At 39.0% G+C, this 27157-nt stretch overlaps 3 long non-coding RNA genes and 1 pseudogene across 3 annotated transcripts; 3 read left to right on the top strand and 1 right to left on the bottom strand.

Annotated features, from left to right (window-relative positions):
• The window catches only part of LOC132612925 (cytochrome P450 CYP736A12-like), a 39982-nt pseudogene that overhangs the window by 9798 nt on the left and 3027 nt on the right, over positions 1-27157 (top strand).
• Positions 14624-19155, bottom strand: LOC132612582 (uncharacterized). The gene is made up of 2 exons (XR_009571866.1): positions 18167-19155; positions 14624-17109 (listed from the first exon to the last, which is right to left on the bottom strand). It is a non-coding gene; the product is annotated as an uncharacterized LOC132612582 (long non-coding RNA).
• On the top strand, positions 19408-21804 carry LOC132612584 (uncharacterized). Its single transcript, XR_009571868.1, has 2 exons — positions 19408-20408; positions 21485-21804. It is a non-coding gene; the product is annotated as an uncharacterized LOC132612584 (long non-coding RNA).
• On the top strand, positions 23265-26647 carry LOC132612583 (uncharacterized). Its single transcript, XR_009571867.1, has 3 exons — positions 23265-23524; positions 25201-25251; positions 26328-26647. It is a non-coding gene; the product is annotated as an uncharacterized LOC132612583 (long non-coding RNA).

Genomic DNA, 27157 nt, shown 5'->3' with positions numbered 1-27157 from the left:
CTCTCACTTATCATCATCAGTACTATAACCATGCAATATCAATGTATCATGGAAATGAGTATGAATACGATGCAATGTAATATCAACAATCAATTCAATCCCAAACAGTACCACACATGGCACACAAGTAATATCAACAATAAGGCTACACAATAAGCCACAATGGAATTACAATTCTCATCTCAATATCAATCAAGTAAAGTATCGCAATATCATAGCCATGATATATCACTAATCACCAATATCCGATGTCTCAAGGTGGCAACGAGCCAATAAGTAAATAGATCAAGAGAAGTTAACAACACAACGGGGTGGCTAGCCCCCAAATCATACAACAAGGCCCAACCTAAGACAATATCCAACCCAACTTCATACCCGAAAGTTTACATGCATTCTCCGAAAATATCATCTAAAAATACGCTTCACTAATCAAAGTCTCACCATAAGGTAAACCGTAACCTACCTGGAGAGCCGACCAGCAAAGTCTGCAATAGTCAAACCTTAGTCTTTCCCTTCCTTTGAGCCTCGAGATAATGGAAGTCTAATCATATCCGAATTATGAAATTAGAATGAAGAAGAAACAACATTCAATCCTTAATTCTATTCAAGACCCAAATCCCAACCTATGGAATGCGTTTTATGAACTAAAGTGATGAAACTAGGAACCTATAGGTCTCAATATGAAATTAATGATCTAGGTGATCAATTCCCATCAATTATAAACTAGAAGAACTAACAAATCACTTAAATTCAGATTCTAGGCAAAACCCTCAAATTTGGGTAAGAACCCTAACTTCAAATTTCATAAATTACACACTAATAAGGAAGGAATCATGCAATAATAGTTTTTAATCATCAATTCCATGCTTAATGAAGCTAACCCAATCAATAAATCAAAACTTAATAGCCTAGAGTGAAGAACCCATAAAACCCTCTTTCAATCCATCATTTCTTAAGAAAACTAGCATGTTTAATGGATTCCAAAGGTGATTAACGAAACGTGGAATGGAAAGGAAGGTGAAAGGACTTACCACAATGATTTTCCCCCAAGAAATGCATTGAAATGCTCCCAATAGCTTATTTTCGGAGTGGTAATGAATGAAGGACTTAGGGCTTTTAACACACATTTAATGAATCTAACTGCCCGTCACCCGTTTCCGCGCCCCCTTCAGTGGCACCGCTTCCGCGGCCCCATGATCGCTTTTGCTGTCCCGCGAAAAATACACAAACCGCTACAGCGGTAGGGTAACTGCTAAAGCAGTACCGCTGCCGCAGTCCTGGTGTCGCCATAGCGGGCACCAGACACCAGAAACTCCCAAGTTTTCACTAATTCCATTTGAAATCCCGACTATCACCCGAGGCCATCTGCTCACAAACCATATATGTAAGAATACATAAAAACACGCTATGAACGCACTCGTGGCCTCAGAATTCCCAACGGAGGTCTCGTTGACCGAGTGAACCCCCTATACCTCAAAACCAACTTCCTAACCGAAGTCCCAAAATGCACCTGAGTGTATTAGCAACCGAACTGAGTATACTCACAAGTTCTAAAAGACCATCCAGACCTCTTGGAATCAACGGATTCCCTAAAAAGGTCCGTGTATCCAAAAGTCAACTTTGAGTCAACTCTTTTTGCTTTAATCTCAAATTTCCCACAAAGTCACCCAAATCGTAACCAAAGACCTCGGGAAGCGTGTCAATGGTCCCCTCGGGTCAAGTGTGAGCTAAACAATCTCTAAAAAGGGTTAAAAGCACCGAAAAGGTTATAACTATCAAACGGATCGGTACAATTTTGCACCCAAGAGGCAAGAACTGCTTACAGTGGATAAAATTTGGTCCTTTGGTGGATGAAGAAAGAGGAAATTGGGTTCTTGGTGGAGCAGTTGAAGGTGGGTGGTGAAGTGGTGGATCTTGGTGAGAAGATTGGTGATTTGATTGGGAAAATGACATACAAAATGTTATTTGGGGATGATGGGAATAGTGATAGATTTGATTTGAAGAGTATAGTTCAGGAAATGGTGTGATTGGCGGTAGCTTTTAATATTGCTGATGATGTGTATTTTCTTGAGCCATTTGATATTTAGGTATGTTCTGGTTACCCGATCGGTCGTTCTCATATTAGTTGTCATATTTCTCTTTTGCATGTTCCTTAAAACATTATAATAAGAAGTGGTACTATATTTTTTAGTAACCTACCTTTATCTTTTTCTTAAACAAGACCTAAACTAATCTTATTGGTATTTAAGCAATCATTAGTCAATATCTATGCTACATAATTAATATTGTCTACTTTCAAACAATTAAATATTAAAAGTAAAATGAGAAAAAAAAATTATCTTTGACTTTATAAAATGACAAATATTTTAGGAAGAATATTTGTAATAACCTTGACAACTAATATGAGAGGGAGTAATTAATTTGCTTGTCTCAGTTTTGTGAAGGTAGCGGAGTTCTCAATTTAAAGAGTGTGAATAACATTTTCGTTGCACCTCGGAAAATTTCATGTTGATGCACAGTGAATGGACTAACGAAGGGCATGAAGTATACGATGTTTCAATCAGTAAGAAATAGTATTTAATGATCCTAATTGAGATTTCAAATACATTCGAGGCAAGAGAAGAAGGTTTGCTAAGAAAGGCAAGGTATGCGTTATGTATCGGAAAAGATTTACGAGTAACAAGTTAATGATGACTTAATAATGTCTTGGAGAAGAGTTATAACATCCATTAGATTGTTAATGAGGTGTTAAACAAGTGTTAAGAAGGTTCAATAAGGATTGGAGATCAAACGAGTCGACGAGAACGAATTTCGGAAAGTTGGGCATTGTACGGTCCAACATACGGACCGTATAAAATATACTGGTCGTATGTTAGGCCGTATGTTCTGCCCAGAATGGTGACCTTCACTGGACCAAAGATACGGTCAGACATGCGGTCCATATAAAAGATACAGACCGTATGTTGGTTCGTAGAACCGAGTCGGGACAAGTTTTAAAATTAATATAAAGACCCCAAAGATGAGAATAATGAGATTTTGAGTAGTAACTTGGAATGAATCATGATTCTTGATATTGTGATTATGAATATGTTATAACCGATATTAAGAACATGGGATAACCATTATATGTGAGTAAACGTAATAGTGTACTATGACCATGATTATGGATGAATTGAAGTTAAATTGGGAAATGTGGATAATGTAGGTGAATGAAGATTGTTGGTTATAATATTGTGAATGTTATTATAGACGTTTGGGAGTTGATATATGATATGGATAAAGTTGTATAAACAAAGGAAATGTTGCCCAATTTTCTCTAGTCTTAGTCAAGTATGCTTAAGCTATCGATTATCTAATGTTAGTACAAACTCTCTTGAAGGTAGAAACGTGAATATTGGAGGAGAACGTTCAAGCGATAGAGTAGCTAAACGAAAAGGTATGCAAGGCTATTCCCTCCTTTCTAAGGCATGAATCTTATGACATGATTTTCCCTTATTCTCCATGACCTTCTTACATTCCGAAAAATTATGAGTCTATGTCCATGAAGAGCCTCATATGAGATAAAGTAAGAGATGCGTTATGAGTATGATAATGATGATGATGAGTTAAGTCTAAAGATCCTAAAGCTAAGGATTCTAACTATGATCCATTGATGTTGTTTATTGTATACACTCACCTTATGTGTCAATTCCTTCAAGGTGAGGCAGAATGCTTATGAATGCTCCATAATGGAATCGGGGGTTCACGACCTTATATCACCCCGATAAAGTATAGCTGTCTTTGAGTTTCTATGCATGCATTATGATGAGTACATGATAATGATATTACACCACGCCTATATGGCCGGGCAGATACCGCTAAGGCGGACAGCGTATACACTATGTCTAGATGGTATGGGCAGACACCACTAGTGGGCGGCATGAGATGGTTACCCCGGACGCGGGAGGCCTGGACGGGAGCTAATGATGATCACACCGTACCTATATGGCCGGGCAGACACCGCTAAGGCGGGCAGCGTATACACTATGTCTAGATGGCATGGGCAGACACCACTAGTGGGAGGCATGAGATGGTTACCCTGGACGCGGGAGACATGGACGGGAGCTAATGATGATCACACCGTACCTATATGGTCGGGCAGCTTATATATATATATATATATGCATACATGACATGATGATGTTTATGAAGTAAGTTAGCATGCATTACTTCTATAAAATTTATAGTCAGTTACAGGTTGTTCTTCACTTGATGTCTCCTTATTTCATGGATGTATTGTTATTGTTTATGCCTTACATACTCAGTACAATGTTCGTACTACGTCCTTTTTCTTTGGACGTTGTGTTCATGTCCACAGGTAGACAAAGAGGTGATCCAGATTCATAGGAGCTATCAGCAGACTTTGAGAGCACTCCATTGTTCCGGAGGTGCCATTGCTTATTATTTTGTGTATATATTTGGGCATGATGGGGTCCTGTCCCGTCCTTATGTCTAGCACTCTAGTAGAGGCTCGTAGATACGTATGTGTGGGTAGTATAGTCTTATGATTTCCTTGTTGTATTTATATTATTTTGATAGCCGAAGGGCTTATGTATATAAAGGTAAATATGTTTGAAAGTGGTAATGGTTTTCCCTATGATTAGAAGCATGAGAATAATGAATGAACGCAGGATGAGTATGATGAGTAGTAGAATGAGTGGTGCTCGGTGGTCAGCTCTGGGTACCCGTCATGGCCCCTAGTCGGGTCTCGACAAAAGTGGTATCAGAGCAGTTCAGTCCTAGGAAGTGTCTACGAGCCGTGTCTAGTAGAGTCTTGTTTATGGTGTGTTGTGCGCCACACTAATAAACAAGAGGCTACAGGGAATTTAGGAAAAATGACCATTCTTCTTCTTATGAGATTGTGCGATAGAGCCGTGTTATAAGATTTTCTCCCCCCTAATAGTGTGTTATGATTTCAGAGATGCCGCTAAAGAGAAAAGCTACAGCCGCCCAGAAGGGCAAGACTGCGATAGAAAGGCGGGTAGAAAAGGAGCCGCCAACGAATATGGAAGAGGGTGAATCGGATAATGAGGCTCAATCTAATACCTCTCCCACTCCGCCTGTTTTAGAGGAACAAGAGGGGGCTTCGATTTCAGCTCTTATGCCTACAGTTCCTCCACCGGCTACTTCGGGTCACCAAATGACCGAAGCTATCCATTTATTGATGCAGTTAGTTACCGCCCTGGCACAGCGGCAGAGTTCGGGTCCAAGTGACAGGGCAGTTAGTACTAGAGCCCGTGATTTCATGAGTTTGAATCCTCCAGAGTTCTTCCTGTCAAAGCTGGACGAAGACCCGCAAGGTTTTATTGATGAAATGTTGAGAACATATTATTCATGCCTCTGAGACTGAATCTGTGGAGTTGGCATCTTATAGACTCCGAGATGTGGCAGTACTTTGGTATAATTATTGGATATCATCAAGAAAAGAGAATGCACCTCCTTCAGTTTGGCAAGAATTTGTAGATGCCTTCATCCGCCACTACTTGCCACCCGAGGTCCGTCGAGCTAGAGCGGATAGATTCTTAAATATGAAACAAAGAAATATGAGTGCCCGGGAGTATAGCCTTCAGTTTAATTCATTGGCTAGATATGCTCCGACTATGGTGGCCGACATGGGAGATAGGGTGCACAGGTTTGTGAGTAGCTTAGGGCCACATTTATTTAAAGATTGTTTAACGGCTTCATTGCAAGATGGGATGGATATTTCCCGCATTCAGGCCCATGCCTAGAACTTAGAAGAGCATCAACATCCATAAAGGGGTGAGCGTGATATGGATAGAGGGCAAAGTAAGAGAGCCAGATCCATGGGTGCCGGTAGCGACTATAGAGGGGGATCGAGGCAGTCATATTCTAGACACTCAGGCCAGTCGGTGACTAGAGCACCTCCTCCATTTGTAGGTAGGAGATTTGATCGCTCTATTTATTCAGGGCAGGGTCAGAGCTCGAGAGCTTCAGGTTCCCAATTTAGGGGTGATTATAGCCAGAGGAGACCCCCAGCACCGCGATGTAGCCAGTGCGGTAGATTACATTTCGGACAGTGTCGCCGGGGTTCAGACGCTTGCTATGCCTGTGGTCAGGTTGGGCATATGATGCGAGATTGCCCATCAATGAGTGGTAGAGTTGGGGTTCGGCCCACAGGATCAACGACTGGTTCTTCTTCAGTGCGCCCGCTAGGGCAGACTCCCCAGATCCTCGCAGGTCGAGGTAGAGGCAGAGGGGAAGCATCCAGTTCAAGTGGCACTCATCCCCGTATCTATGCTATAGCCGGACGCCAGGATCTTGAGTCCTCCCCGGATGTGGTTATAGGTATATTATCCGTATTTTCTCATGACGTGTATGCATTGATAGATCTGGGTTCTACACTATCTTATATTACTCCGTATATTGTTGGTCGTATTAGGGTGAAACCCGAGCCAATTAAACCTTTTGAGGTGTCTACTCCGGTTAGCGATCCCGTGATAGCTAGACAAGTATACAAAAATTGCGTAATTGTGATATGTGACCGCAAGATTAAAGTTGATTTAGTTGAGCTGGAAATGTTAGATTTCGTTGTGATTATGGGTATGGATTGGTTGGCCTCATGTTATGCTAATGTTGACTGTCGAATGAAAGTAGTTCGATTTCAATTTCCGGGAGAACCCGTGCTTGAATGGAAGGGTAATACAGCATCTCCAAGAGGTAGGTTTATTTCCTACCTTAAGGCAAGAAAGACGCTAGCAAAAGGTTACATTTATCACCTAGTTCGAGTCCATGACACCGAAGCAAGGTTGCCAATCCGTTCCGGTAGTGAATGAGTTTCTGGATGTGGGGAGCATCCAGTTCAGGTGGCACTCAGCCGCGTATTTATGCTCTAGCCAGACGCCAGGATCTTGAGTCCTCCCCGGATGTGGTTACAAGTATATTATCCATATTTTCTCATGACGTATATGCATTGATAGATCCGGGTTCTACATTATCTTATATTACTCTGTATATTGTTGGTCGTATTGGGGTGAAACCCGAGCCAATTAAACCTTTTGAGGTGTCTACTCCGGTTGGTGATCCCGTGATAGCTAGACAAGTATACAAAAATTGTGTAATTGTGATATGTGACCGCAAGATTAAAGTTGATTTAGTTGAGCTGGAAATGTTAGATTTCGATATGATTATGGGTATGGATTGGTTGGCCTCATGTTATGCTAATGTTGACTGTCGAATGAAAGTAGTTCGATTTCAATTTCCGGGAGAACCCGTGCTTGAATGGAAGGGTAATACAGCATCTCCAAGAGGTAGGTTTATTTCCTACCTTAAGGCAAGAAAGACGCTAGCAAAAGGTTACATTTATCACCTAGTTCGAGTCCATGACACCGAAGCAAGGTCGCCAATCCGTTCCGGTAGTGAATGAGTTTCTGGATGTAGGGAGCATCCAGTTCAGGTGGCACTCAGCCGCGTATTTATGCTCTAGCCAGACGCCAGGATCTTGAGTCCTCCCCGGATGTGGTTACAAGTATATTATCCGTATTTTCTCATGACGTATATGCATTGATAGATCCGGGTTCTACATTATCTTATATTACTCTGTATATTGTTGGTCGTATTGGGGTGAAACCCGAGCCAATTAAACCTTTTGAGGTGTCTACTCCGGTTGGTGATCCCGTGATTGCTAGACAAGTATACAAAAATTGTGTAATTGTGATATGTGACCGCAAGATTAAAGTTGATTTAGTTGAGCTGGAAATGTTAGATTTCGATATGATTATGGGTATGGATTGGTTGGCCTCATGTTATGCTAATGTTGACTGTCGAATGAAAGTAGTTCGATTTCAATTTCCGGGAGAACCCGTGCTTGAATGGAAGGGTAATACAACATCTCCAAGAGGTAGGTTTATTTCCTACCGTAAGGCAAGAAAGACGCTAGCAAAAGGTTACATTTATCACCTAGTTCGAGTCTATGACACCGAAGCAAATTCGCCAACTTTCCAATCCGTTCCGGTAGTGAATGAGTTTCCGGATGTATTCCCAAATGAACTTTCGGGTCTTCCTCCGGAAAGAGAGATTGATTTCGCTATTGATGTGTTGTTGAACACCCAGCCTATTTCTATTCCTCCTTACCGAATGGCTCCTGCAGAATTGAAAGAGTTAAAGGCACAATTGAAGGACTTGCTTGAAAAGGAGTTCATTAGGCCTAGTTCATCACCTTGGGGAGCACCAGTCCTATTTGTACGAAAGAAAGATAGTTCATTACGGATGTGTATTGATTACAGGCAGTTGAATAAGGTCACGATAAAGAATAAATATCCTCTTCCGAGAATTGATGATTTGTTTGATCAATTACAGGGTGCCAAGTGGTTTTCCAAAATAGACCTAAGGTCAGGTTATCATCAAGTGAGAGTTAAAGAAGAAGATAGTCCCAAAACAGCCTTCAGAACGAGATATCACCATTATGAATTTCGGGTGATGTCATTTGGGTTAACTAATTCCCCCGCAGTGTTTATGAATTTGATGAATAATGTATTTAGGCCTCTCTTGGATCTATTTGTGATAGTGTTCATTGATGATATTCTGGTATATTCTCGGATAGAGTCAGAGCATGCAGACCATTTACGTATTGTTCTTGGAATTCTTCGGACTCGAGAATTGTATGCAAAATTTTCAAAGTGTGAGTTTTGGCTGAATTCTGTGACATTTTTGGGTGATGTTGTTTCAGATGATGGCATTTGAGTGGATACTCAGAAAATTGAAGCTGTGAAAACTTGTCCAAGGCCTACAACGCCCACGGAAGCCCGTAGTTTTCTGGGATTGGCAGGTTACTATAGGAGATTCGTGGAAGGGTTTTCAACTATTTCAGCCCCATTGACGAAGCTAACCCAGAAGTCAGCTAAATTTTAGTGGAATGATGCTTGTGAACGCAGTTTTCAGGAATTGAAAGATAGGTTAACCTCAGCTCCAGTCTTGACACTCCTAGAAGGGCCAGATGGTTATGTTGTATATTGTGATGCTTCTGGCGTTGGGTTAGGATTTGTATTGATACAGCACGGTAAAGTCATTGCTTATGCTTCAAGGCAGTTACGGAAACATGAAAAGAACTACCCAACTCATGATCTCGAATTGGCTGCAGTTATTCATGCACTAAAGATGTGGAGACATTACTTGTATGGTGTTCACATTGATGTCTATACAAATCACAAGAGTCTTCAATATATTTTCAAGCAGAAGGAGTTGAATCTACGGCAGAGACTGTGGTTAGAACTATTGAAAGATTATGATGTAAGTATTTTATACCATCCCAGGAAGGCAAATGAAGTAGCTGATGCGCTTAGCCGCAGATCAATGGGTAGCCTATGTGAAGCTCCTCCGGAGAAGAAGGAATTAATTCGTGAGCTCCACCAGCTAGCTAGCCTTGGGGTTCGTCTAATTGATTCAGGCAGTGCAGGAATTGATATCAATAATCCAACTATTTCATCCTTAGACATAGAGATGAAAGAGCTTCAATATGAAGATCCTCAGTTGAGCCACTATAGAGACATATTTCATGAGAATGAGAAGTCTCCATTTGAAACTTCTATAGATGGAGTTCTTAGATACCGAGGCAGGCTATGTGTTTCGAATGTTGCAGAATTACGTCATTGAATTCTAGAAGAAGCTCATTATTCTCGGTATTCTATTCACCCAGGTGCAATAAAGATGTATCATGATCTCAAGTTAATGTATTGGTGGGATGGAATGAAGAAAGACATAGCAGAATTTGTAGCTCAATGTCCAAATTGTCAACAAGTGAAAATCGAGCATCAAAAGCCAGGAGGATTATTGCAAGCAATGGAGATTCCAACCTGGAAATGGGAAGTGATCAACATGGATTTTATTATGGGGTTACCTCATTCCCGAAGTAAATATGACTCCATATGGGTGATCGTGGACAGACTCACGAAATCGGCCCATTTCCTTCCATTCAGAACTACATACTCAGCAGAAGATTATGCAAGACTGTATCTTAAGGAGATAGTGCGACTCCATGGTATTCCGATGTCTATTATCACAGATAGAGGAGCAAAATTTACAGCTAAGTTCTGAAAATCTTTCCAAGAACGTTTGGGTATTCAAGTAAAGCTTAGCACGGCATTTCATCCACAAACTAATGGGCAAGCCGAACGTACCATTCAGACCTTGGAAGATATGCTAAGAGCATGTGTTCTAGATTTCAGTGGTAGTTGGGATGACCACTTACCCCTTAGTGAGTTTGCATACAACAACAGTTATCACGCCAGTATTCAAATGGCTCTGTATGAAGCTCTATATGGAAGGAAGTGTAGATCCCCAATTGGGTGGTTTGAAGTAGGAGAAGTACAGTTAATAGGCCCTGAGTTGAATCAACAGGTAGTGTAAAAGGTCAAGGTCATCCGAGATCGATTGTTGACAGCCCAAAGTCGCCAGAAATCTTATGCGGACAACTGTCGGCGAGACTTAGAATCTCAGGTTGAGGATTGGGTATTCTTAAAGGTGTCGCCAATGAAAGGAGTGACGAGATTTGGTAAGAAAAGGAAGTTGAGTCCTCGATATATAGGACCTTATAAAATTGTCCGCAATGTGGGCCAAGTAGCTTATGAATTGGACTTATCCTCAGCACTGGAATCAGTCCATCCGGTTTTCCATGTCTCAATGCTCCGTAAATGTGTTGGAGATCCTACTAGGATCGTGCCAGTAGATGATGTTCAAGTGGCAGAAAAGATGGCTTATGAAGAAGTACCTGTTACCATACTAGATAGGCAAGTACGGAGACTTAGAAATAAAGAAGTAGCCTCAGTTAAGGTCTTATGGAGAAATAACAACCAAGAATAAATGACTTAAGAAGCGGAAGAAAATATGAAGTCCAAGTACCCGTGCTTATTTCAACACCCGGAAGAGATCCAAGATGAAATGTCAAGATTTTGAGGTATGTATGTTTTCTTTTTATGCTTTTGGGCGTGTGTGGCCAAACTATATTGCTATTATGGTGTGGCCCTGTGAGGCATGGTTATTATGAGCTGTTGTGACAGGATGGTAGTGCCATATTACAGGGGAAACTCTGGTGAAATTTTCGTAGAATTCCCGAGAACTTAACATTCGAGGACGAATGTTTTTAAAGGAGGGAATAATGTTACACCTCGGAAAATTTCATGTTGATGCACATTGAATGGACTAACGAAAGGCACGAAGTATACGATGTTTCATAAGTAAGAAATAGTATTTAATGATCCTAATTGAGATTTCAAAGACATTCGAGGCAAGAGAAGAAGGTTTGCCAAGAAAGGCAAGGTATATGTTATGTATCGGAAAAGATTTACGAGTAACAAGTTAATGATGACTTAATAATGTCTTGGAGAAGAGTTATAGCGTCCCTTAGATTGTTAATGAGGTGTTAAACAAGTGTTAAGAAGGTTTCATAAGGATTAGAGATCAAACGAGTCGACGAGAACGAATTTCGGAAAGCTGGGCATTATACGGTCCAACATACGGACCGTATAAAATATAATGGTCGTATGTTCTGCCTAGAATGGGGAATTTCATTGGACCAAAGATACAGTCAGACATACGGTCCATATAAAAGATACGGACAGTATGTTGGTCCGTAGAACCGAGTCGGGACAGGTTTTAAAATTAATATAAGTCCGGACCCCAACCTCATTTAATTCATTTCATTTTATCACTCTACACTTCAAGAACTCTCTAGAAAGGTCTTCACATTTCTCCCACAAGAATTCAAGTGAAACTAAGGATCAACTTCAACAAACCAAGAGAATCAAGTGTAAGAAACTCATTAGGGTTCATCCAAGGCAAGAAATCCCATTGGAAGTGAATTAGGGTTTTGGCTCAAGAGACGTATTTCCACTCAAGGCTCATTCCCACACTATCTAAGGTAAGTTTTATGATCATTCCATATTGTTTAAGGTATTGAGAGGTTGAAAGACTTGGATTATGAAAGGAGATAGAAAATGGGTTACAAAGATGAGAATAATGAGATTTTGAGTAGTAACTTGGAATGAATCATGATTCTTGATATGTTGTGATTATGAATATGTTATAAGCGATATTAAGAACATGGGATAACCATTATATATGAGTAAACGTAATAGTGTACTATGACCATGATTATGGATGAATTGAAGTTAAATTGGGAAATGTGGATAATGTAGGTGAATGAAGATTGTTGGTTATAATATTGTGAATGTTATTATAGGCGTTTGGGAGTTGATATATGATATGGATAAAGTTGTATAAACAAAGGAAAAACTGCCCAATTTTCTCTAGCCTTAGTCAAGTATGCTTAAGATATCGATTATCTAATGTTAGTACAAACTCTCTTGAAGGTAGAAAAACGTGAATATTAGAGGAGAACGTTCAAGCGATAGAGTAGCTAAACGAAAAGGTATGTAAGGCTAGTCCCTCCTTTCTAAGGCATGAATCTTCTGACATGATTTTCCATTATTCTCCATGACCTTCTTACATTCCGGAAAATTATGAGTCTATGTCCATGAAGAGCCTCATATGAGATAAAGTAAGAGATACGTTATGAGTATGATAATGATGATGATGAGTTAAGTCTAAAGATCCTAAAGCTAACGATTCTAACTATGATCCATTATTGTTGTTTATTGTATGTTCCAATTCCTTCAAGGTAAGGCAGAATGCTTATGAATGCACCATAATAGAATCGGGGGTTCACGACCTTATGTCACCCCGATAAAGTATAGTTGTCTTTGAGTTTCTTCTATGCATGCATTATGATGATGAGTACATGATGATGATATTACACCGCGCCTATATGACCGGGCAGATACCGCTAAGGCGGGCAGCGTATACACCATGTCTAGATGGCATGGGCAGACACCACTAGTGGGCGGCATGAGATGGTTACCCCGGACGCGGGAGGCCTGGACGGGAGCTAATGATGATCACACCGTGCCTATATGGTCGGGCAACTTATATATATATATATATATATATATATATATATATATATATATATATATATATATATATATATATATATATATATATGCATACATGACATGATGATGTTTATGAAGTAAGTTAGCATGCATTACTTCTATAAAATTTACAGTCAGTTACAGGTTGTTCTTCACTTGATGTCTCCTTATTTCATGGATGTATTGTTATTGTTTATGCCTTACATACTTGACAATGCTCGTACTGACGTCCTTTTTCTTTGGACATTGTGTTTATGCCCACAGGTAGACAGGGAGGTGATCCAGATTCATAGGAGCTATCAACAGACTTTGAGAGCACTCCATTGTTCCGGAAGTGCCATTGCTTATATATTTTGGGCACGACGGGTGTTATGCCCTATTTTAACGGATTAAAACTAGTTCATAACTTATGACTATGTTTCCTCTTGTTTTGCAAATTTTCAGAGTCGCCACCTAATTTTAGGAAATATTAGGAAACCATTGTAAAAAAAAAGTAAAACTCCATTTTTTAGTCTTTGAAACCATATAGGTAAGGGTTTTTTATTTACTCCGAGGAAAAGGTGTTAAGCATCCCTCAGAATCTATCCGAAGATAGTCTTTAAACTTAGCTTAATTAACTAGAGGAGGGTTACTTAATTATTTATTATTTATGTTATTACCTATTTTTAAAGAAACGTGAAATGAGACTTCTTACAAAAAAAATGATTTCAAAAGATCATTTTTAGCTATGTGAATAAATGTATATTTAGAAAAGAGTATAGTTACTGATAATGTATGCATGAGGAAAATATGTATGACATTTATATAAGAATAGTAAGTGTCATATAGAATAAGGAGATGTATATTTTACAGGAAAATAATCTACACATGATAAGTATCCTAGGTGAATACTTAAAAGATAGTTATGATGACACGATAGTACTATATATGTACATATAATGAAAATACGACTAAGGGAATTAATAAGAAATAAGATAGTACTGTATGTTGCGCGTATAAAAATAGTATGTTGGTTAGTACTGTATGTTGCGCGTATAAAAATAGTATGTTGGTATACTCATAATAAAGGAAAGTAATTAAGACAAGATGTAAAATTATATGTATTATATTGTTTACAAAAGAATACATATGTATGTTTTAGAAGATGAGGTATAATATGATTGTTGTTTATAATGTATGCTAAGATAAGTATTTATAATAGTTAGTACATACGTATGCAGGTGATGAGAAAATGATTAAAGGTATTTTAAATTAAGAATAGTATATATACATATAAAATAGAATCTTTGTATATAAAGTAGAGTATATACCTTGTAGTTCTTGAAAATACTTAGACCACTATACTTGGGTCCTAATATGATTTTCTTGTATTAAACTTGCAGAATTCAGGCCTGCTCATGTTAAGCTTATCAAAAATAGACGACTTCTAAGAAAAAGATGTAATACCATTTGGGCCTTCTTAGGCATTTGATCTTAGTGAAAAATCAACATCTCTGGTGTTTCTTGCAAACTTTTTTTTTTTTTTTTTTTAGCTATCCTTTTACTATGTGGAAAAGGAAACGTTAATTTGACAACTAATTTGCAAAGGATTCAGTTTTCATATCTTAGTAAAAGAACGTTTGTAGCTTGAACAAATGGGATCCAAAATAGTAACTTTGTGAATGAGATACAACAGTGTTTACTCCTATAGCAAATAAGTTAAAAAAAAAACCTGGCAATTGTTTAGAAAATTAACATATCTAGCACACGTAAACACAATTGATTAAGTTAAGTCTAATGGCGGGAAGAGATTAAGCAAACTATTCCTCTTAACCATTCTTGAGAGTTCACGCCCAAAACAAGAAATAAGTACTGCAAATACAAAACTCACAAAATGTTAGTAAAATATGTAAACAACACATCAATACAAAGACATAATATTTTTGAAGAGAGGAAAGAAGGCGTCGACACTTAAGACACGAGAGAAATCGGGACGGCTGCTACTGTTTACTCCAATTCTGGGCAGAGGTTGGAGTTATGGCACAACTCCAAATGCACTCCCATGTGTTCATGTAAAAGAATCGAAGGAAGAAAAAGATTAGTAACTATTCTCAATAGAGAAGAAATAAAGTGAACAGGAAAATGGATCTATTAACTTGTTTAAATGGTCTTCCCAAGAACCTATCTCTAGATTAGCTCAAACTTCAAATATATACATCACTTCTAGGAGGAATACTTTATATTCACAAGGCTATATACATGAAAATATACAGTCGAACCAATATTACTCTAACTCGACCTTTTTGAAAAAGGGAAGCAACACAGATTATCTCACCTTAATGGTAGGTCCTTTACTTAGTTTAAATAATACAACATTTAGTTCGAAGTACAAACAAGAGAGGTCATAACTAACAAATTATCAACTTATTTCAAAGCCTTCTTGTTATAACTTCTTAATCAGCAAGCCTCAAAAGGCTCAATCAAGTTTAAAATTTCTTGCAAATTGCTGCTAAAAGAAAGGACCTGCAGTACATATCCACAAACTTGCAAAAGGCTTAAAAGACCAAAGCATCAAATCACTATGTCACTTAATACCCAGGACCTTTGTCATATTAGTCTAGAAGCGGATCAAGTTCAAATGAAACTTCTTATATGCAGGAAAAAGAGATATATTAACAATTCCAACCCATGAAATAAATTAACTATTGTGATTCGACTAGAATATGTAATAGTCTACTGTTAATGCAAAATTTCAGTTTTATAGCTTTCATTTCTACACCATAAAACCCACAGGAATGCACAAAATAACAAACTAGAACTTTAGCCTGGAAATTATGTTTAGCATGTAGTTGTTTTACAAAGGTATTCAAACAGAGTGGCAGCCATTACCTCCTGATTCTCAACACAAACTTAACTTTCATACTTAGGTAAACAAGATTCCACAAGTCATGATTTAAGCAGGAAACAATATCAAAGGAGAGACCAAAGGCTTGTTTTCAAGTCTAAGCTTGTTCTAGATGTGCAACATGGATATTAAAGATTCTTAAAAAAAAATTGGAACAAGACGACCGTATTCGAGAAAAGATACACCTAAACAATTTATTTTCTTAGTTAAACGAACACATATTGCTTTTGAAATAAAAGACGGCTTTTAAGCAAGAATTTAACCACACAAGAGAGGTAGAATCACGGATTATCAAGCATGCATTCAAGTTTACAGAAACTTCAGTAACCAACTCACGAACACCCAAGAGAAGCAAATTAGCTACTGAGTTTTTACATATGCCCCAGCCTTAGTTCTTTCGAGTTCACAAAAAGATGAGACCCCCCTTTGAGTAAGTACAGCTCGTTCAGAATAACAAGATTCAAAAGACGCAAATGACTTACTTCAAAAATTCAACACAAACCCTATAATACCAATAGGAAAACTATGCAAAAATCATGTTGAAACAAACTGTCGCCCTCTTTAATTCTATTCAGATTTTCAGTGTCATTGGAATGCCTAAGAAACCTTGTTATCCAGGCATAAAGAGAAGACAAACTCAGGTAGCACATAATAATTTATCCGTCTACACTTTGCTATTTTTTTTTTTTAGAAAGGACATACCAGAGAAATAAGAAAAAGTCATTAGATTCAGACATATTTTAACTTCATGAATGGATGAATAAGACAAGCAGACACTCTTATAGAACTCATTTACTAGCTAGATTTTTTTTTTCGTAATCAATCATTCGAACCACAAGCTAGGAATATATATTTAGCATACAATGAACTTCAAAACGATGGAACAAACCACTGTTCTATAATCCTATTCAGTTTTTCCAATGACCTTAAACTCTAAAATCAAACCAACCAGATTCCAGGAAGGTAGCAGGTTCATGTCTTAAAAAATATTTTTTTCAGAAACCTTAACAAAAAGAACTTCAAGTCGCAAAGCCAAAAGAGGAGTTTACGTCAAAACCAATTCCTGAACATTTTTAGAGTAAGGCATCCTATAACTTGACATTTTCGAGTGTGCAGCTAGGATAGCTGATCGGGGGACCAGACATAATCACATAACTTATCTGGAAATTCAATACTTACTTACTGATTCAACATACTCCATAAGTTAGCAGCGTTGAACTTCCGCGAATCAGCATACAAGTTCTACAATAAAGGAGTCCATACTAATGTAAAGGTGATGGTAATTATCAAAATACCATTTAGCGAAAAACAGAACAGTCCCTTAATGATAAAATTATTCCTCATTCGATATGTCGAAACAATACTCTCATAGGTGTTGTTAGCTATTTTTACCCCTTTCTTCTGCCTTTTTTTTTTAATCGAAACAGTAACTCCTTTTTTGTCAAAACTAGTAACATAATTAGAATAGCAACGTCTTTTTTTAAAAAAAAAAATCAACATAGTAACTTTTTCTCTAATCAAAATAGTAACTTTTTCCTTTAATCAAGTGATAACCTCTCTTTTCACTTATATGATATCACAATATATTCACATATTGGCTTCTACACAAAGTCACGGCATAACAGTCCTTAAGAGTATTTGAAGAAAGAAGATATACAAAAGCGATAAAGTTACTTCAACAACTAGAAGTTTCAACTAATGCAAATTTATATAAGTCAGTGGTTTCCTTCCTAAACGCCCTTAGTTTGTATTAGCCTTTTACATGTTGCTTTTCAGAATGGAAGGGTAAACGCATAGATTGTGATGAGCACACCAAATAGAAATTTAGTTGCGATGCAATTTTCACATAGTCAATAGGTTACGTAGTTGTTACTCTTAAGTGCTATTAGTTTACGCAACCATTTCGTCTACTCTTTTTTAAACGAGAACAGGTCCAAAATCTACGGAACACAGAACGAACTAACACAAATAGACAGCGACTACATTTCTAAGTTCTATAGAAAAAACATATAAGCAAATTCTTTTTCCATACATATGATGTAAAACTAATCCCCTCAAAAGCATCTAAAATGAAATTCGGATGAGCTACATATTTATCCACATATTCTACAGGCTAATTGATGATTCCTCTAAGGATTTCTTAGTCCTATTTAACCATTTTACATATATACTTAAGGTAAACAGATCAACAAAACAGTCTTATCTAAGCAAATTGAAACCAGCGACTAAAACAATCGAGCGACTATATTTAATTCTAAAAAAAACTGAAATGAAACAAAAGATGAGGGAGGTGACTGACCTTCTCCGGGACAGCGAACTGAGGCTAGTGTCGTCGTCGAGTCTGCTGCAAATTTGTTGGGACTCCAAATTTAGTGGATTCTTCATGGTTTTAGGCTCCAACGGACTGAAACGACCCTTTACCCTATGGATTGTTGGAAGATAGGCCTATAAACCCAAAGATCCTTGCGTGCTTCTTGATTTGGGGGCTGATTCAACTTGGACGAGCTGTTCGACGCTCTGTCACTTGAAGAAAATGGGAGAAAGGGACAGGGGTTGATGGGAGGCGGCGTCAGTGACGCCGAAATCGGCTTTAACCGATGGTCTGATGGGTAAAGTGTGGCGGCGAGGTGAGGTGACGTGACGGGGCTAGTTGGGGTTTTTGATTGAACAAGGGGTGAAGAAGAATGGGGAGTTCACGTTTAGTTTGGATGAAAATGGGGTTGAAGACTTAGTTTGGGGATTTAGGCGGTGTCTTTAGTTTTAGGTGGGTTTGGACCGGGTCAAGGAGATTTGGGCTGGGTTGGAGTGTGAATTGGGCCACGAAATGGGCTGAATTTGGTGAAGAGAATTGATACAAATTGTATCCAATTTTCATAATTCTTTTTCACATAAACTAATTTCGAAAATGCTTCTTTGTCCTAATTAAATTCCCAAAATATGTACACATATAAATGTTACATCCCGTATTTTTGAACGTCAGATTATTTGTAAGCTGAGGTGGGGCCCACACGTCAAGATTTTTTTTTTATTTTTTTTTGGGACATGTGACAAATTATATGAATCACATATGTGAAGTTAAACACAACTCAAGAAGGACCCTTGGGCCAAATCAAAGTGGAAGTCCTCCAAACGAATATTTTTAAGAAAACGTTTTCGGGTGACCTGACTTTGGGGGGCAAAAACGGTATTATATGTTTGGAATTTGGAAAAATACCAAGAAGTAGAAGTTGTAGATAATTGAATTATCTTTCCAACCATAGGTCGTGGGTTCCCAGGTGACGTCGGTACAAGGAGATATGAACGTTTTAAGGTCGAAAGGTCAGTGGGCTAGGCCCAACTCGGGACCAACCGAGTTGGCCCAAAAAAATGAAAAGAAAAATTTAGGCCCAAGGTGAGAGGGTGGCCGGCCATACCTGGTCCAAGCCCACCAAATTAATTAATTTCCATGTGGCAAATTAATTATAAAGGGATCATTATCCCTTAGATGATTCAAGAAACTTAGAAGGAGAAAGAACAAACAAAACAAGAGCAACAAAAAGGGCCATTTCGGGTTTGGCCATAGAAAATTCACCCCTCCAAATCTTCCTCCAAAAATTATTTTCTTGTGGTATTCCTACTAATTTAAGGGTCCTTTACAACTTGGTGTAATTGTTTTGGAAGAAGGAGCACTTATTTCTTCAAGTTGACAACTTGTTCAAGTGAAGGAGTTGTAGAAAAAGGTAAGAATCAATTCCTTTTTCTTATGTTATGAAGGTTTGTTTATGTTGTGGTATGTGGAAATGAGTAGAAATTATGGAAATAAGGAAGTTTGCAAAGTGGGTATGTATATATATATGTAGCCATGAGTGTATATATGTTGTATACATATATGAGTTGAATTTTATGTTGTATTCTAGTTGTGGTTATGGTGAAAATTATATTGGGAATGAAAGTTGAATGAATTTTGGTTGAAGTTGGAATGTAGAAGATTATGTCACTTTAGAATGATTTTGTGATATTATGGAAATGAAGTTGTTAAGATGTGAATTATAATTATGGTTGATGAAATTGGAAGATGGAAATATGTTATGAATATGTAGGTTGAAGATTTGAAGTTTTGGGTGAATTATGTTTTGGTGGAAAGTTTGTATATTTTGTATATCTTGTGAATATTTCGTAGAAATGATATGAAATATTTCCAAATTATATTGTGATGATCTAGATTAATGATGAATGTGAAACCATTGAGATTAGTTTGGAAATTGAAGTTGAAATGAAGGTTATGACATTATGTTGGAAAGATAGCTAGTTAAGTTATATTGTGTTTATAGTGATTGTTGTTGTTGTTGATGTTGTTGTTGGGTTGTTGTTGATTGTTTTGGCCGAGTTAAATTCTCGGGGATGCTATATGTATAGGGGAGATGCTGCCCAAATTTCTGTAGGCAATTATGAATAAAGATTGAATACTTAAAGATTGGAAATTGAGAATTGGTAAATGTGACCAATTGCAGATTTTGGGCGAAACGGGAATTGAATTTGGAAAGGCGTAAAGAGCATATAAGGTATGTAAGGCTATCCCGATTCTTCTTTTGGCATGTCCTAGGTGTACTAGGATCGGATTTGAGCCTCGGAAAGTATTCTGCTCATCGGAATCTGCATTTGAAAATACCCCTTTTTCATTCAATTGAATTGAACCCTATAAGTATGCTTTATTGAAAGAATTGTGCAAACTTCCGCAAATTGTCTAGAAAATTTTGGAATGTCCCTAGAACCTCCGTAGGTGACTTTATAAGCTTAAAATACGTAATTTGAGCCCACCGCTTCGTTTGTCCCGAGGTGGGCCCACTATTTCCAATTTTACCCTTTATGTGTCTATGACTTGTCTTCGAGCGTTTTCGTTAGAGATACTCTAACTACTCCTTTATCTACTAAATAAAAACTATTTTAAATATTTCATTAAGTCTTATAAATTGTTTTGAATCTTGAAAACGATCTCGGATAGATTATGCCTCCGTAACCCGTTATGACATCTAAATTTACTTACTATGTTTCCGTCCGATTTCATTGATTTGATTTGACATTCGATATGCCTCATTGAGTCTCTGGAAATATATATATGGTATTTTTAGTGCATTTAGTTTCTCACTACTCCGTTCGTGGATGCCTCAATGTTTCCCCCACTGAGCCCGGGCCAGGATATGTTGTCAAGCGTGATCATTTGCATTGTTCGCCGTGCCTCGATGTGAGGGGGCAGGTATACGCGTACATGGGTTTGTGGAGTATGCTGTGCCATGTACGCTTGTTCTGATATGATTTGCTATGGCCATCTGATATGACATATTATGTTACAGGGTTATGCCCCTGTTCTGTTTCTTCTGTGTTGTGGCACCAGCGTCGGGAGGGTGGCCACGTTCTGTCTGCCGAGTCCCTTGGCAGGGGCCGGATTTGATGTGACATATGTTTCTGTACACACTCTGCATGTTTTGAAAATATGTATCTGATACTTTGGGTTTTCTATTTACTTTCTGTACGTTCTGTACCAGTTATGATTTTGTTTCTGTAATTCAGGCTTTGCATATTCAGTACATATTTCGTACTGACCCCCTTTCTTCGGGGGCTGCGTTTTCATGCCGCGCAGGTACCGACGACAGGTTTGCTGATCCGTCCGCTTAGGATCTTATTCTGCTATTTTGGAGCGCTCCTTTATCCGGAGCCTATATTTTGGTACAATCTTCTGCTATTGTATATATGTACGCTATTCAGGGGTACGACGGGGCCCTGTCCCATCTTATGATTCTGTTATGTTCTGTAGAGGTCTGTAGACATACTTGTGTGGGTTCTGTATATGTTTTGGGTTGTTATGATCGGTGATGGCCTTATCGGCCTCTACGTGCAAAATCTGTTCATCTGTGATATTTAGTAGCGCCAACTAACCTTTATATTAATATATTTTGATAATATGTTGGTTTGGGTTATTGGGTACGTTTGGGTGTCCAGCACGGACACTAGTCGCGGCCTACGGGGTTGGGTCGTGACAAAAGTGGTATCAGAGCGGTTCGTCCTCGGAACGTCTACAGACCGTGTCTAGTAGAGTCTTGTTTATCGGTGTGTTGTGCACCACACCTATAAACAGGAAGCTACAGGACATTTAGGGTGTTTCTTTTTTTGAAATCTTAGATCGTGCGATAGAGCTGTGCTATTAGGATGATTCTGTCCTGATCCGTTGTTGTTTTTCTTTCAGTGATGCCTCCGAAAAAGGCGACGGCTGCCCAGAAGAAAAAGGGCGTGGTAGGAGAGACCAGCCGGGCTCAGAAGGGTACTCGGACCCTTGCTCAGATGATGCGTGATATTGCGTCCCGGCCAGCAGACTCTGCTACGTCTTCATCATCAGAGGAGTCTGGGGCAGCTCCACCAGTAGCTCCAGAGGTTCCAGTACCTGAGCCTCCAGCTCCACAGCCAGGGGCTGAGGATCGGGCTATGAGAGATGCGGTCCAGTTGTTGACCAGACTGGTAGCAGGGCAGGTTCATAGGCACGGACTTGGGGATGGTCGTGCAGACAGACGTGACAGTTCGAGAGCTCGTGAGTTCCTGACCTGTAATCCTCCAGAGTTCTTCGGGACAAAGCCCGAGGAGGATCCTGAGGAGTTTATCAGGAAGATGCGGCGCACATTACATTTGATTAAGGCATCTGCGACAGAGTCAGTCGAGTTGGCTTCGTACCGGTTGTATGATGTAGCAGCAAATTGGTACGAGTCTTGGGAGTTAGCCAGAGGCGTTGGTGCTCCCCCAGCAGTCTGGGATGAGTTTTCTGAGGCTTTTCTTAGCCATTTTCTGCCTCCGGAGTTACGGCGGGCCAGGGCTGACAGATTCTTATTGCTGAGACAGAGGGGCTGCAGTGTTCGAGAGTACAGTATGGAGTTCGACTCATTGGCCCGATATGCACCTGCTGTGGTAGCTACTATGGCTGACAGGATGCACAGGTATATTATGGGGCTGGACCGTTATTTTGTCGACAGTTGCTTGGTATTGGCCGCTCAGCCCGATATGGATATTGCCCGGATTCAGGCGCACGCTCAGGGCATGGAGGACCGGCACAGGGGTCATCAGCCCGATAGGAGTCAGGATCGGAGACAGCCCAAGAGGGCCAGATCATCTGGGTATTTTGAGGAATTTCGGAGTGGGCAGCCTCAGCAGCAGCAGCAGTCTAGCAGGCATTCTTCCCAGCCGGCACAGAGCACACCTCCGCAGTTCTCAGGCAGGAGATTTGATAGCCCAGGGTATTTAGGAGCAGGCCAGAGCTCCGGGGTTTCAGGTTCGCGGGTAGACAGGAGTTCCGGTCAGACGAGGCCACCCAGGCCTCAGTGTTCTTATTGTGGGAGATACCACCCTGGAGAGTGCTACCGTGCTACAGGTGCTTGTTATTTTTGTGGCCGTCAGGGCCATACTGTGAGAGAGTGTCCGTATAAGGGTAATTTGGGAGGTGCAGCGCAGCCTACCGGATCAGTCGCTGGGTCATCGTCTCCTTCGATAGCCATGCGCCCTGCGGGGCAGGGTACGTCGACATCAGCAGGCCGCGGCAGAGGTAGTGGCGGGGCTCCCAGTTCAAGCGGTCCTTCGAACCGCATCTATGCCTTGACTAGTCGACAGGACCCGGAGGCGCTACCAAACGCGGATACAGGTATACTAATGTCTTTTTCGAAATATAAGTGTATTGACAGATCTAGCCTCTACTTTGTGATATATTTTCCCCAAAATGCTTACAAGACCCTATAAGATTAATTTAACATTCGAGAACGAATGTTCTAAAGGGGGGGAGGATGTTACATCCCGTATTTTTGAACGTCAGATTATTTGTAAGCTGAGGTGGGGCCCACACGTCAAGATTTTTTTTTATTTTTTTTGGGACATGTGACAAATTATATGAATCACATATGTGAAGTTAAACACAACTCAAGAAGGACCCTTGGGCCAAATCAAAGTGGAAGTCCTCCAAACGAATATTTTTAAGAAAACGTTTTCGGGTGACCTGACTTTGGGGGGCAAAAACGGTATTATATGTTTGGAATTTGGAAAAATACCAAGAAGTAGAAGTTGTAGATAATTGAATTATCTTTCCAACCATAGGTCGTGGGTTCCCAGGTGACGTCGGTACAAGGAGATATGAACGTTTTAAGGTCGAAAGGTCAGTGGGCTAGGCCCAACTCGGGACCAACCGAGTTGGCCCAAAAAAATGAAAAGAAAAATTTAGGCCCAAGGTGAGAGGGTGGCCGGCCATACCTGGTCCAAGCCCACCAAATTAATTAATTTCCATGTGGCAAATTAATTATAAAGGGATCATTATCCCTTAGATGATTCAAGAAACTTAGAAGGAGAAAGAACAAACAAAACAAGAGCAACAAAAAGGGCCATTTCGGGTTTGGCCATAGAAAATTCACCCCTCCAAATCTTCCTCCAAAAATTATTTTCTTGTGGTATTCCTACTAATTTAAGGGTCCTTTACAACTTGGTGTAATTGTTTTGGAAGAAGGAGCACTTATTTCTTCAAGTTGACAACTTGTTCAAGTGAAGGAGTTGTAGAAAAAGGTAAGAATCAATTCCTTTTTCTTATGTTATGAAGGTTTGTTTATGTTGTGGTATGTGGAAATGAGTAGAAATTATGGAAATAAGGAAGTTTGCAAAGTGGGTATGTATATATATATGTAGCCATGAGTGTATATATGTTGTATACATATATGAGTTGAATTTTATGTTGTATTCTAGTTGTGGTTATGGTGAAAATTATATTGGGAATGAAAGTTGAATGAATTTTGGTTGAAGTTGGAATGTAGAAGATTATGTCACTTTAGAATGATTTTGTGATATTATGGAAATGAAGTTGTTAAGATGTGAATTATAATTATGGTTGATGAAATTGGAAGATGGAAATATGTTATGAATATGTAGGTTGAAGATTTGAAGTTTTGGGTGAATTATGTTTTGGTGGAAAGTTTGTATATTTTGTATATCTTGTGAATATTTCGTAGAAATGATATGAAATATTTCCAAATTATATTGTGATGATCTAGATTAATGATGAATGTGAAACCATTGAGATTAGTTTGGAAATTGAAGTTGAAATGAAGGTTATGACATTATGTTGGAAAGATAGCTAGTTAAGTTATATTGTGTTTATAGTGATTGTTGTTGTTGTTGATGTTGTTGTTGGGTTGTTGTTGATTGTTTTGGCCGAGTTAAATTCTCGGGGATGCTATATGTATAGGGGAGATGCTGCCCAAATTTCTGTAGGCAATTATGAATAAAGATTGAATACTTAAAGATTGGAAATTGAGAATTGGTAAATGTGACCAATTGCAGATTTTGGGCGAAACGGGAATTGAATTTGGAAAGGCGTAAAGAGCATATAAGGTATGTAAGGCTATCCCGATTCTTCTTTTGGCATGTCCTAGGTGTACTAGGATCGGATTTGAGCCTCGGAAAGTATTCTGCTCATCGGAATCTGCATTTGAAAATACCCCTTTTTCATTCAATTGAATTGAACCCTATAAGTATGCTTTATTGAAAGAATTGTGCAAACTTCCGCAAATTGTCTAGAAAATTTTGGAATGTCCCTAGAACCTCCGTAGGTGACTTTATAAGCTTAAAATACGTAATTTGAGCCCACCGCTTCGTTTGTCCCGAGGTGGGCCCACTATTTCCAATTTTACCCTTTATGTGTCTATGACTTGTCTTCGAGCGTTTTCGTTAGAGATACTCTAACTACTCCTTTATCTACTAAATAAAAACTATTTTAAATATTTCATTAAGTCTTATAAATTGTTTTGAATCTTGAAAACGATCTCGGATAGATTATGCCTCCGTAACCCGTTATGACATCTAAATTTACTTACTATGTTTCCGTCCGATTTCATTGATTTGATTTGACATTCGATATGCCTCATTGAGTCTCTGGAAATATATATATGGTATTTTTAGTGCATTTAGTTTCTCACTACTCCGTTCGTGGATGCCTCAATGTTTCCCCCACTGAGCCCGGGCCAGGATATGTTGTCAAGCGTGATCATTTGCATTGTTCGCCGTGCCTCGATGTGAGGGGGCAGGTATACGCGTACATGGGTTTGTGGAGTATGCTGTGCCATGTACGCTTGTTCTGATATGATTTGCTATGGCCATCTGATATGACATATTATGTTACAGGGTTATGCCCCTGTTCTGTTTCTTCTGTGTTGTGGCACCAGCGTCGGGAGGGTGGCCACGTTCTGTCTGCCGAGTCCCTTGGCAGGGGCCGGATTTGATGTGACATATGTTTCTGTACACACTCTGCATGTTTTGAAAATATGTATCTGATACTTTGGGTTTTCTATTTACTTTCTGTACGTTCTGTACCAGTTATGATTTTGTTTCTGTAATTCAGGCTTTGCATATTCAGTACATATTTCGTACTGACCCCCTTTCTTCGGGGGCTGCGTTTTCATGCCGCGCAGGTACCGACGACAGGTTTGCTGATCCGTCCGCTTAGGATCTTATTCTGCTATTTTGGAGCGCTCCTTTATCCGGAGCCTATATTTTGGTACAATCTTCTGCTATTGTATATATGTACGCTATTCAGGGGTACGACGGGGCCCTGTCCCATCTTATGATTCTGTTATGTTCTGTAGAGGTCTGTAGACATACTTGTGTGGGTTCTGTATATGTTTTGGGTTGTTATGATCGGTGATGGCCTTATCGGCCTCTACGTGCAAAATCTGTTCATCTGTGATATTTAGTAGCGCCAACTAACCTTTATATTAATATATTTTGATAATATGTTGGTTTGGGTTATTGGGTACGTTTGGGTGTCCAGCACGGACACTAGTCGCGGCCTACGGGGTTGGGTCGTGACAATAAATTACAATACAAGTAGTATCTAAATTACAATACAAGTAATTTAATATACGTATTTAGTTTTAAAATAGAGTAAGAGATGATTAATATAGTAACAAATAGGATTAAAGGAAAAACGTCAACGCCAATATTGATATAGGAATATCAACATGAGTTTTGAGTCATTTTAATTATAAAGTATGATGTTTAGTAACTTTTAATTATAAAATATGATGTTTGGTAATTTTTAAGAAACAATAAAAATGCTCTTAATTTTAGAGAAATATATCTCAAAAAAATAGTGTAATAATTAGCGAAAATATTCCAAACTCAAAAAAATAGTGTAATAAACAAAAAAGGAGGGCCAAAATTGGGTGTCAACAATGGGGTCCTGTCCCGCCCTTATGTCTAGCACTCTAGTAGAGGCTCGTAGATACGTATGTGTGGGTAG

This window comes from Lycium barbarum, chromosome 10 (genome assembly GCF_019175385.1).
Source record: "Lycium barbarum isolate Lr01 chromosome 10, ASM1917538v2, whole genome shotgun sequence".
Lineage (NCBI taxonomy): Eukaryota > Viridiplantae > Streptophyta > Magnoliopsida > Solanales > Solanaceae > Lycium > Lycium barbarum.
This window is presented reverse-complemented; position numbering and strand designations above follow the sequence as displayed.